A 12,868-nucleotide genomic window follows, 5' to 3' on the forward strand; every position below is an offset into this window, starting at 1 on the left:
TACTTGGAGGAGAGTTGATTTAATAGGACAGTTTGTGTTAATTGGAACAGAAGATCATTCTTGATACTGAGAAGAGACTGCCTCAGCCATTTTTTTTTCCACCAAGAAGAGGATCCATTTCTCTTAAGAAGTATAGGAACTGTCTAGGAGGGTCTCAAAGTAGATAACCGAAAATTCAGAGTGAAGTTGAGGAAGGAATAGTCATTTTAGCCAGAGTGGCAGGATCTTTAATTGATTGTTTGAAAGAGTGGTAGAGACAGAAACCTCCATTACATTTTAAAAAGCTTGTGAGCCTGTAGATGAGGTGTCATCATCTGCAAATGTTTGGACTAAAGTTGTGAAGTGGGATCTTTCTGAGCTACAATGAATAAAGCACAAGCAAAGGAAACGGCACAGCAATACCAACACATCACCAAGGTTAGATCAAGATAAATTCCAATTGTAATGAAGTTATTACAATGTTTACATACGTACTGGATGTGCCTGATATGTTTTGCTGTATACCCATTGTTCTGCAAGATGGATTTAATACATTGTTTGAGCAGGCTGTACTGGCTGTCCTTGCACTAGATAGAAAAAATTGAAAGCACTGGATCGGATTCAAGCAAATTATTGAAAGGAAATATAATACTGAAGTCATTCTTTTAGTTTAGAAGTTGCCTAAACGTATGAATCAGCTGGAATGCAAATTACAAGCCTCCAAATGCAATGAGTGCACACTGGTTGTCCACTCTATTGGTACGGTCTTTCATTTATTCTATTGTGGTTATGGATTTATTGAGAATGCCCACAAGAAAATGAATCTCGGGGTTGTATATGGTGACATATATGAATCTTTGGCTGAGAGATAAAGTGAATTAAAATTCCTCAGCTTTCACTTTCTTTCTGCTAATTCTTTGTGACAGAGCACAAAGTGAGGATAGGTGGGTCTCCAGTCTGAACATCTCCTGAAATCAAATCAGTAGTTCACCACATATACCAAATATTGATTGGGTGAAGTAAGGAGGTAGTGAGGTGATGTTTCCAAGGTAGTTTCTCAAAACATCCATGAATCTTTTGGCATAAGAATCAGGGGAAAAAAAAAATCAGACAATTGCTGCAAATAGTTTTTCTCCATTATAACTGGGCATGGTTTTCTGAAGGGGGGGTCTCTGATCTGATTCACTGCTGTAAATGGTAAGTGTTTTCAAGAAGTAGACAAAAGGAAAGAGAAGGAACCACAGAATTCAGAGATGGATGTGGAATTCATCAAAGAGGGTATTTTATATGAGGGGCATAAGTAGGGTAATATTAGGCCAAAAGTAATTTCTTCTTTTATATTTTATGTTGTAGTTGAGGAGATGTGCATTTTCAAACTCGGAGATGGAAAATGGAGATGGCAGGATCTTTGTTATTTACAATCTTCCCTTCACTTCCACTCTAGGGAAAAATCTGGTCCTGCTTGACATCTCTTCCTGTCTCAACCTCTCACTAAATCATTCATGACGAGGAACTTTGGAGAATTATTGAATCAATCCAGCAGCCACATTAATGAATAGTCATACAGTATATAGGTCATGTTATGGAATCAATTCTTCAGCCAAATTAGAAAATGTATTAATGCCAGACAATAAATTATCATTTAATATTTTCAACTGAGTTACTTTTGCATTATGATGTTCTGTGGAAAACTATATTCTGAAACACAAGGATAAAGTGAAGAAAATTTAAAGGGAGCAATCAATTTCAAGGCAAATATGAATTATAACAAAAATCAAACTTGGGGTGAAGTCAATGTCTGGACTGCTACACCTTTGCTAAGTAAAACTGACGTGATCATTTTTGAAGTCAAGGTTGTGTTCAAGAAAGGAAACAAAATTTTTGAACACCATTGCTAAACTTAATAAAAGAAAAATAACCATACATAATTAAAGATTATTAACATTGCAATGAAGGATTTTTTGAAATTATTGTGCACATGAGAAAGTACTAAATCACAGAATAAAACAATGAGCAATAGAATAAATAAACAATGCATCTTTAACATAGAATATTCTGTCATTTAAATTATTAATTTGACCTTTCTAATTCACATTAGTCACCCATGCAGAACAAAGTATTCAGTTGTTAGTAAAAATAAATTCCCTACTGAATGGTTATTCCTTACTAAATGTTCGTAATTTTTTCACAGCATAACCTCAGAGTCACAGAATTATAGAAAAATACAGCATAGAAATAGTCCCTTCAGCCCTCTGAAATTTTACCAACCATTAACTATTCATTTGTAATATCCTACATTAATCTCAATTTTTATTCTCACCACATTCCCCTCAGCTCTGCCCTGATACTGAAAGTACTATGATTTGCATTAAATGCAAATTTTACTTATTAACTTGCCATTATACAAGAAAATTTGTAAAAGGCAAAAACATGTCAATTCTGTTCTGGTTGTCTACAAGTTTAGAGTGATACTACCGATGTGGGCCATATCTCAAATAATGATGTATTGGGATATGGGAAGAAGATATTGAACCTAGTAACATAGGGTATAACAACTTTACTCTCAAAATCAGCAAAACAAAAGCGTTGGTCATTGACTTTTGGAAGGGAGGGAGGTATGGTGCATGTGTTCTATTTTCATCAATGGTGCTGAGGTTGACAGCTTCAAGTTCTTAGGAGTGAATATCGCTCCTGGTCCTGGTCCTGGTCCAACCACATAGACTTCACAGCTAAGGAAGTTCAACACCCCTCTACTTCATCATGAGGCTAAAGAAACTTGGCACATCCAACTAAAAATTTTTAATGTTGCACCATAGAAAGCATCCTATCAGATGCATCATGGCTTTGTCAGGTAACTGTTCTGCAGAGAGTTGTGGACACAGCACAGCACACCATTGAAACCAGTCCTCCCTTCCATGGAGTCTGTCCATTCTTGCTGCCTCAGTAAAATAGTCAACATAAGCAAAGACCATGCTTACCCTGGATACTCTCTCCGCTCCCTTCTCCCATCAGACAGAAGATACAACAGCCTGAAAGAGTGTACCATCAGGCTCATGAACAGCTTCTACCATGTCACCATAAAACTATTGAATGACTCCCTAGTACAATATGATTTGACTTTATGACTTTGTATCTTATTGCACATCTGTTCTACATTTACCCTGTAGCTGTTTCACTTTATTCTGCATTCTTTTATTGTGTTTACAATATTTTCTGTGTTGTACCACCTCAAAGCACTTTTGAACAGTATGCAAGGCAAGAATTTTCACTGTATCATGGTACATGTGACAATAATATTCCAATTCCAAATCCAATGTAAGTACTGGCCACTCAAGACTTTCAAATGAGACTCAAAATAGTAAGCTGTAATTTATACTGAAAGAGGCAAGTGCATTATTTCAATAATTCAGTATTTACATATAGCAGCTTGCTTCCCATGGTTTCTGTTTGCTTGCCAACTCTTAACTGGATTAGATCCACTGACATGACCTCCTGCAAAAAAGCCAGCTCTGAGCTGATTGGGTAATGTTATTCTCACTCATGGACAGTTCCACAAAAATATGTGATCTTTCAAAAACATTCAAGAATTATAAAAAATTAAACCAACTATTAAGATTTTTGTACATATTTGAAACATTTAAATTAAGTATATTTAAATTACCTCAATTAAGTAGAAAATAAATTACCTGTAACTTACTTCTTTCCCTCACAGCCAATCTTCTATTTTAATAGAGTCACTGAATTGGTGCCAGGCCTAACTTGTGCCAGGAAACTACCCTGCAGATATTAGCTGGTGAACCTCCAATGCAGAGCAACATGCATGATAAATAGTATGGAGTACGGATAGATTCCCTTCATGGAGAACAGCTGTGTGTGACTTTGTTTAATGTGGGGAGACCATTGCATGGGCAGCCACCACACCATCCTTGTCAGATCAGGGTCATAGCCCATTGGCATGGAATGCAAGGTGACTGGGGACCACTTACTGTTGCAGCCTTCCTCCGCCTTCACTGCCGTTGTTATGTGTCATCATCTGCCAGCTTCAACATTGAGGTCTTGGTTGGATCGCTCTTTGCCTGGAACCCTCCCTTTGACCTTACCATTTTAGGTTACCCTATCAGGACCTAAGTGCCAGGAGGCTAAATTCCAGACTGCATTGCTCTTGGGATCTCAGGAACTCACAAGTCTCTCTATTACAATAAGGTGACAACTCTCAGAGAAGGATAAATTGTAAAAGCATCAAACAATCGGCAGAGCTAAGCAATCTCATTAACAACAGATTAAATCCAAGCTCTGCACTCTCTCACACCTAATCATTGATGATGGTTCTCAATTAAACTGACAATTAGAGGAGGAAGAGTCTCCAAGATCATCCTGATCCCCAATAATGTCCAATTCACCAATCAGCTGCTTATTGATGCCCCTTTTGGGTTTCATGAGAACCAAGCTACACCAGACCATAGATCTGCCTTGATCCAAATATAGAACAAAAATATGTAAGTGTGGCATTAAAGAACCCTGATGAAATGGAAGTCAATGGGCATCAATGGAAAAATATTCTAACATTGGAGTCCTACCTTGTACAGAAGATGACGATTGTGGTTTTGGAGGTTAATAGAAGGATTCCTTAGTGACTGCTGTTGAACAATTAGTGGCTTGTGTTCTCTGCATGTTCTGCTGTGAGCCTTTTTTTTAATATGGTGTTTCCTTGGTGACCTCAGTATGGGAACCAAAACTTACAGATGTTGCTCAAGTCTAAGCATGATAGGAGTGTGAGCTCCAAAGTGAGATTAACTCATTCACTGAAACATTTGACAGGATAGGCCTTATACTCAACCAGACGAAGGCCTTAGACCATAAGACATAGGAGCAAAATTAGGCCATTCAGCCCACTGAGTCTGCTCCACCATTTCATCATGGCTGGTACTAGATCCCATTCAACCCATGCACCTGCCTTCTTACCATATCCTCTGATGCCCTGACCAATCAGAAAACTATCAACTTCTGCTTTAAATATACCCACAGACTTAGCCTCCACCACAGTTTGTGGCAGAGCATTCCATACATTCATCTCTCTTTGGCTAGAAAAATTCCTCCTTACTTCTGTTTTAAAAGGCAGCCCTTCAATTTTGAGGGTGTGCCCTCTAGTTCTGGATACCACCAGTAGAGGAAACATCCTCTTCACATCCACCTTATCTAATCCTTTCAACATTTGGTAGATTTCAATGAAATCCCCATGCATTCTTCCAAATTCCAGTGAGTACTGGCCCAAAGCTGCCAGGTGCTGCTGATATGTTAACCCTTCATTCTCGGAATAATTATTGCAAACCTCCTCTGGACTGTTTCCAATGACAATACATCCTTTCTGAGGTAAGGGGCCCAAAACTGTTGACAATACTCCAAGTCTTCTACCAACCCACCCTTGCTGCACTACTCTGCCTTTAAATGGTGGTCAAAACCTGCTCCAATCTCTTGATTCCTGCTTCCTTTTATACTTATGAGCCCTGGACTATGTATAAGATGCATATGGAAAAAAAAACACTAATACTTTCACTTTGAGTTCATTGGAATAATTGAACTGATCTCAATGCCCTCTGCCACGCCAGTATCAAAGTGATGATACCCTAATCACACTCAGTTAGCTGTGTATGATAGGCTACAACATTTGCATACCTGACATTGGACATCCAAAAGATACCTTCTGTTCTGAACTCTACCACTTGAGGAGATTACCAGGAAGATAATGGAAAATATTTAAGGATGTGCTCAAAGCTTCCTGGAAAAAAATGCAATACCCCCACAGAATTTTCAGAGTCCACGGACCGTGACTGCTCAAAGTAGAGAAGGGCATTCAGTATCTTATTGAGAATCTTGAGTCCATATATCAAGAGCACACACAAGCCCTGTGAAAACAGCAAAAGCAGTGCACCACCTCACATACTACTGATGCAGCTCTCTCATCAGGCACCTCTTGCCCCATCTGTGGAGAATCCTTGATTCTTATACGGCCTCATAATTTACCTCAGAACCCACAAAACTGGAGTGGAAGCAAGTCATCCTCAATCCCAAGGGATTGCTTAAGATGAGGATGGTCCTTCAAAAGTGAATAATTATCTTTGTTCTTTAAATTTTCTGCAGAAAGTCCCAAGTACCTCTCCTGTTGGTCTGTTGGTCATCACCATGTGCACGGCCCCACAAAGATTGATTGCTGCGGTGTACCACACTGTGTACTTACTCTGTGTTCAAATCAGTCAGTATCCTGCCCTTCCGATCTCCAGGGCTGGTACTTGGGTAGCACGAGGTATCTGTGCTCGATGACAGATATATAATTTACTTTTCATTGTGGATCTTTTTCGGTATTTTTAAAAGTTGTTAATTTTTTAATTCCATAATTGCTGAGAAAAGTATTATGATTATGTAAATATTAACACCAAGAATGAGCAAGAACATAAAATAAGTCCATTATATGTTATGGCATATATTTAGTGTTAATACTTCATCTTGATAAATAACTTTTTCCACTTAAATTATGTTAAAGTCAATGTCAGTATTGAGTTTATCATATTTAGGTCTCTATTCATTGGAGCGTAGAAGGTTGAGGGGGGATTTGATCGAGGTATTTAAAATGTTGAGAGGGATAGATAGAGTTGACGTGAATAGGCTGTTTCCATTGAGAGTAGGGGAGATTCAAACGAGAGGACATGATTTGAGAGTTAGGGGGCAAAAGTTTAAGGGAAACACGAGGGGGTATTTCTTTACTCAGAGAGTGATAGCTGTGTGGAATGAGCTTCCTGTAGAAGTAGTAGAGGCCAGTTCAGTTGTGTCATTTAAGGTAAAATTGGATAGGTATATGGACAGGAAAGGAGTGGAGGGTTATGGGCTGAGTGCGGGTAGGTGGGACTAGGTGAGATTAAGAGTTCGGCACGGACTAGGAGGGCCGGAATGGCCTGTTTCCGTGCTGTGATTGTTATATGGTTATATATGGTTATATGCTAAAGTACACATACAGTATGCATTGCTGCAATGAGAATGTCACTTGCCGCAGCATCACAGGCACATAGTATTACATAAACAGCACCCCCAAGAGAAACATAAGTTAAACAAATTATACACAATTTTTACAAGAAAGAACACAATTAGACCAAAAAGTACTGAGTATTTAGTAGATAGATAGATAGATAGATAGATAGATACTTTATTCATCCCCATGGGGAAATTCAACTTTTTTTTCCAATGTCCCATACACTTGTTGTAGCAAAACTAATTACATACAATACTTAACTCAGTAAAAAATATGATATGCATCTAAAACACTATCTCAAAAAGCATTAATAATAGCTTTTAAAAAGTTCTTAAGTCCTGGCGGTAGAATTGTAAAGCCTAATGGCATTGGGGAGTATTGACCTCTTCATCCTGTCTGAGGAGCATTGCATCGATAGTAACCTGTCGCTGAAACTGCTTCTCTGTCTCTGGATGGTGCTATGTAGAGGATGTTCAGAGTTATCCATAATTGACCGTAGCCTACTCAGCGCCCTTCGCTCAGCTACCGATGTTAAACTCTCCAGTACTTTGCCCACAACAGAGCCCGCCTTCCTTACCAGCTTATTAAGATGTGAGGCGTCCCTCTTCTTAATGCTTCCTCCCCAATACGCCACCACAAAGAAGAGGGCGCTCTCCACAACTGACCTATAGAACATCTTCAGCATCTCACTACAGACATTGAATGACGCCAACCTTCTTAGGAAGTACAGTCGACTCTGTGCCTTCCTGCACAAGGCATCTGTGTTGGCAGTCCAGTCTAGCTTCTCGTCTAACTGTACTCCCAGATACTTGTAGGTCTTAACCTGCTCCACACATTCTCCAGTATTTCAGTAATCTTGTATATATTCTTTTGATTACATTCTTATTCGTTTAAACAGTTCATTATGAGTCTTATGTAAAAATACCTGAATTGCAAACATTATCACGTTCCACCTGATGTGTGCCCGCCCTGCTTAAAGTAAACTTGAAGTTTGACTCACATTTCAGTCTCCTGTGTCTTCCTTTGAATTAGCTTAATGTTTTGAAGTTACAAAACATACCAGTGGTGACAAGGTATTTTTAAAATGAACCTGAGAGGGCTACCGATCTGTTGAAGTACAGTGAGTAAAATATGCAGCCCAGCACTGAGCTTGTATGTGGTATAAACAGGAGGACCAGCATTGTGGGGATCTAATTGGCTGAGACCACTACAGCTTGATTGGAGATCCATCCACAATTTGCATGTCACATCCCCTGCAATGTAGCCATATGAAAGCAAAGCAAGAAAGATAGTGAACACAGCAGTGTTCAAGGATGGCACTGGAAAACTCAAACATATCAAGGGTAAAATAGTGTTAAATGAGAATGCTGCACCCAAGTTTTGCAAAGCTGCCCGGTTCCTTTTGCCATCTGTGATAAAGTAGCTAGCAATCTAGATCGTATGGAGGCTGAAGGAATTCTTTCCAAGGTTGAGTGGAGACTGTAGGCAATGCCAGTGGTCCCAGTAGCCAAAAAGAATGGGTCTGTAAGGATCTGTGGTGATTTTAAGGTCACCATCAACTCAGTACTGAAAGTAGAATTGCATGTGTCATCACTCTACCACATGATACATGAACCTTGACTCACATTTCAGATTCTTATATCTTCCTTTGGATTAGTTTAATGTTTTGAAGCTACAAAACTTAACAAAAAGGTCTATATCAGTGCAAAATGATTAAAGTATCCAACTGAAGTGATTGGAGTTGTGCCAGCTGGTTCAAGAACCAGATAGTTTATTTTTACTTTATTTAGAGAGAGAGTGTGGAACAGGCCCTTCTGGCCCAATGAGCCACGCTGCCTAGCAACCCACCTAGATAACCCTAGCCTAAATGCCGGAGAATTTACAATGACTATTTAAACTTACTGGCATGTCCTTGGAATGTGGGGGGAAACCGTGGCCCCCAGAAGAAACCAATGCATATCACAGACTCCTTACAGACGGGCCCCAAGCTGTAACTGTGTTGCACTAACTGCTACACCACCTGGCATGGTTGAATGGAAATATAGTGGCTATTCTTGAACCTGGTGTGGGACTTCAGGCTTCTGTACCTCCTGCCTGACGGTAACTGTGAAAAGATGGCATGGCCTGGATGGAATCCTCCTTTTTCAAAGAAAGGGGCTTCCCTTTCCCCCACCATCAACACTGCCCTCAACTGCATCTCTTCCATTTCACGCATATCTGCTCTTAACCCATCCTCCTGCCACCCTACCAGGGATAGTGTTCCTCTTGTCCTCACCTACCCCACCCTAACACCACCCCACCACCCTCCACGTCCAGCAGATAATTCTCCGAAACTTCGGACACCTCCAACAAGATCCCCCCCCCACCCCCAACTTTCTGCTTTCTGCAGGGACCACTCCTTATGGAACTCCCTTGTCCATTCATCCCTCCCCACTGATCTCCTTCCTGGCACATACCCTTATAAGCACAACAAGTGCTACACCTGCCCCTATACTTCCTCCCTCACCACCATTCAGGGCCCCAGACAGTCCTTCCAGGTGAGGCGACACTTCACCTGTGAGTCTGTTGGGGTTAAATACTGTGTTTGGTGCTCCTGGTGTGGCCTCTTGTATAATTGGTGAGATCCAACGTAGACTGGGAGACCGCTTCATCAACCACCTATGCTCCATCCACCAGCATAAGTGGGATCTCCCAGTGGCCACCCATTCCCATTCTGATATGTCCATCCATGGCCTCCTCCACTGTTGTGATGAGGCCACACTTAGGTTGGAGGAACAACACCTTAATTTCTGTCTGGGTAACCTCTAACCTAATGGCATGAACATCGATTACTCTAACTTCGAGTAATGCCCCCCACCCCTCCCCTTCCTTCACTATTTCCCATCCTCTTTTTCCTTCACACCTATCTCTTTGCTCGCCCATTGCCTCCCTCTGCTGCTCCACCCTCCTTTTCTTTCTTCCATGGCCTTCTGTCTCTTTCACCAATCAACTTCCAGCTCCTTACTTCATCCTTCCCCAATCCAGGTTTCATCTATCAACTTGTGTTTCTCTCTCTCCTCCCCCACCTTTTAAATCTACTCCTCAGCTTTTTTCTCCAGTTCTGCTGAAGGGTTTCAGCCTGAAACATTGAATGTACTCTTTTCCTAGGTGCTGTCTGGCCTGCTGAGTTCCTCCAGCATTTTGTGTGTGATGGCCTGGATGGTGGGACTTTTTGAAGATGTATATTAACTTCTTGACTGTACTTATTGTAAATAAAGAGAACAAGGTGGCTCACAACAATGTACAAGATGCCTCAGAGATTGAAGAAATATATAATAGGAAGGTTGCTCAGAGATAGACACACAAGACCACATTCTCCTATCTCTTGTGGATTCTCAATCTGATCACCTCACTACTGGTAACTGCATCTTCAGTTCATATACTCCTTTTAGAAATGCTCCTTACTTTGCCTTTGACTATTCCCTTCTAATATAAGGATAAGTTAATTTCACAGTGATTTTCTCATAAGAATGATCATGTTCATCATGTCATTATTATGCCAAACTTTCAAGATCAATGTATCTGGTACAAAAAATTATGTTTGATAAGAACACCAGGAGAATAATGGAGAAACAAGAAATAGCAGGTGCTGAAATTTGAAGCTAAGCACATATTGCTAGAAGAACTTGGCATCTGCAGAGGCAAAGGGGATTTCCCATGTTTCAGGTTGAAATCCTCCATCAGAATTCAAACAGGAAAAACAACAGTGGCGGAACAGTGAACAAGGGACCCACAGAGCTCCCACTGAAGAGCGGAAGTAAACTTCTTCAGTATTAGCATGCCTTGAAGAGAATTTGCAGCGAGGGAGTGAAATGGAGACACAAGTCTGCAGATGCTGGAATCTGGAGCAAAATACAAATTGCTGAAGGAACTCAGTGGGTCAAACAGCATCTGTAGAGCAAGAGGGTAATGGGCATTTTAGGTCAAGTGTCTGCATCAGAACTAAGGAGAATTTCTTTTCAAATGAGAGTCAAAAACTTGCAGATACTGGAAATCTGAAATAAAACTAACAAATGCCAGAGATACTCAATAGATCAGGCAATATTTACAGAGCAAGAGAGGTAACGTTTTGGGTCAATGACTTCTCAATAGATCGATTTCTAGTTCTATAGATCATGCCTTATCTACAGAGTATCTCTAGAATTTTGTATTTCTATTTTGATCTTCGTATCATTTTGTTTTAAAGAGTTTACTGACCAAATTTTTTTCATACTTATGATGATAATAATAATAATATGTCCTCTATTAATCCCAAGTGGGAAATTCTTTCATTACAGCAGCAATATTTAACAACACACTCAGCAGTGTGCAGACCTAACTAATAATAATGTACAGAGTAATAATATACACAATAATAATGAACCAATGTGCAATAATAATATATGAAATAATAAAACAGAGACTATTGTACTATGATGTGTGTACTCCGGTTGCACAGAGAGGAACTGTTGTATATGTCTATTGCGTTTGTAGGATAGATTTTCTGTCATGATCCTTGTTACAGCGGAGCTGAATGAGTCTGTTTGAAAAGGTGCTTCACTACTTATTCAGTAGGTCAGATGTGCCTGATTGTCCATAATGCATAACAGTTTGTTTAGTGACCTTCTCTCCACCAGTAACTCCAAAAGAGTCTGTATTGTAGCCAAGGACGGATCCAGCCTTTTTGATGAATTTATTTAGTCTTTTTGCATCACCAGCATTGATGCTGCCCTCCCCCCAACATAAAGCCACAAAGAATACAGATATCTCTAACAAAGCAGCACTTCAGAATTGCAATGAAGTAATACTGTAAACTACACATGATTAAGTACATTATAGGATTTGAGCCATTGATTTTTGATCCAGAGTTAAGATTGCAAGCAGTGGAGACAGTCTGATATTTTAATCAGAGCAAAGCTGAGACCTATGGCATCATTGACCAATTGCGGGATTTTCAATTGTAATCATTAGGATCTCTTAAGAAATTTCAAGAAATAACTCTTTTGGTGGCCCCAGAGATCAATAATGATCTCTGCATGAGGACCAGTAACAAAGCACCAAGGGCATCCATTTCAGGGAAAGTAGAAGGAAGTTAACACAAAAGTAGATGAACAATTTTATCAATCCATAGAAGAAATGAAAGGGAAGCCCCAAACCCAGTTAACTGAATAAGACAATCCAACAACGAAAGGGCAGAGAGCAATGATAGAAATTAAAAAGAAGCTGTACATAACCTGCCTAGTTTCAACTAAAAGCTATAATGGAAACTTGTTTCAAAGTACCTGTTGCTGAGTTGTGTTGATAGCTTTGGAGTCCTCCATGACAATCCATTATTCACTGTAATGTCTAAGGGCACTGTTCAAGAAAGGTGTAATCAAGCAACACTTTTGTTATTGCACCATTGAACATATGGGGTACAATGGACTGCTTCCACAATTAATTATGTATTCACTTTGTTATTGTAGGGTAATTGGCTGCTTGACCAGGAAAAATCCTTGTGATTCCTGCATTGACTCCATTTTATATTAAAATGTAATTTAACTGGATGCATTTGGCAGGGTAAGTTGCTTCTTGTGAACCCATTTCTCATATTGAAACAAATAGTACTTAATACTGTGGAGCAGTTCATTGGAGAACTGCCATTCATGTCCTCCTTTAGAGTTGGCTCATTTGATTTCCAGATATGTGCACTGAAATGTGGAATTCAGATGACCTGAAGGTCAAACGTCCAGTTCAGCGCATAATGTACTGTGCTGAGGGGCCAGTTGTGTTGTACATCCTCCCTTGTACCAGACGTGACAAGGGTAAGTTCCACAACCCCATTCATCAGAATGGAGCACAAAGTAGAAA

General features: G+C 39.9%; 1 protein-coding gene across 3 annotated transcripts in view; it reads left to right on the plus strand.

Moving 5' to 3' along the window:
• The window catches only part of LOC140726859 (actin-binding protein WASF3-like), a 142,915-nt gene continuing 130,047 nt past the window's right edge, over window positions 1-12,868 (plus strand). For 2 of the 3 annotated variants that reach the window (XM_073043792.1, XM_073043795.1), the window contains exons 1-2: window positions 1-417; window positions 12,484-12,577. The gene's annotated coding sequence lies outside the window, so the exon portion shown is untranslated. The remainder of the gene's footprint in view (window positions 418-12,483; window positions 12,578-12,868) is intronic. The other variant, XM_073043793.1, reaches the window with a different exon arrangement.

The sequence above is a fragment of the Hemitrygon akajei genome, chromosome 4, assembly GCF_048418815.1.
Source record: "Hemitrygon akajei chromosome 4, sHemAka1.3, whole genome shotgun sequence".
In the NCBI taxonomy this organism is placed as follows: Eukaryota; Metazoa; Chordata; class Chondrichthyes; order Myliobatiformes; family Dasyatidae; genus Hemitrygon; species Hemitrygon akajei.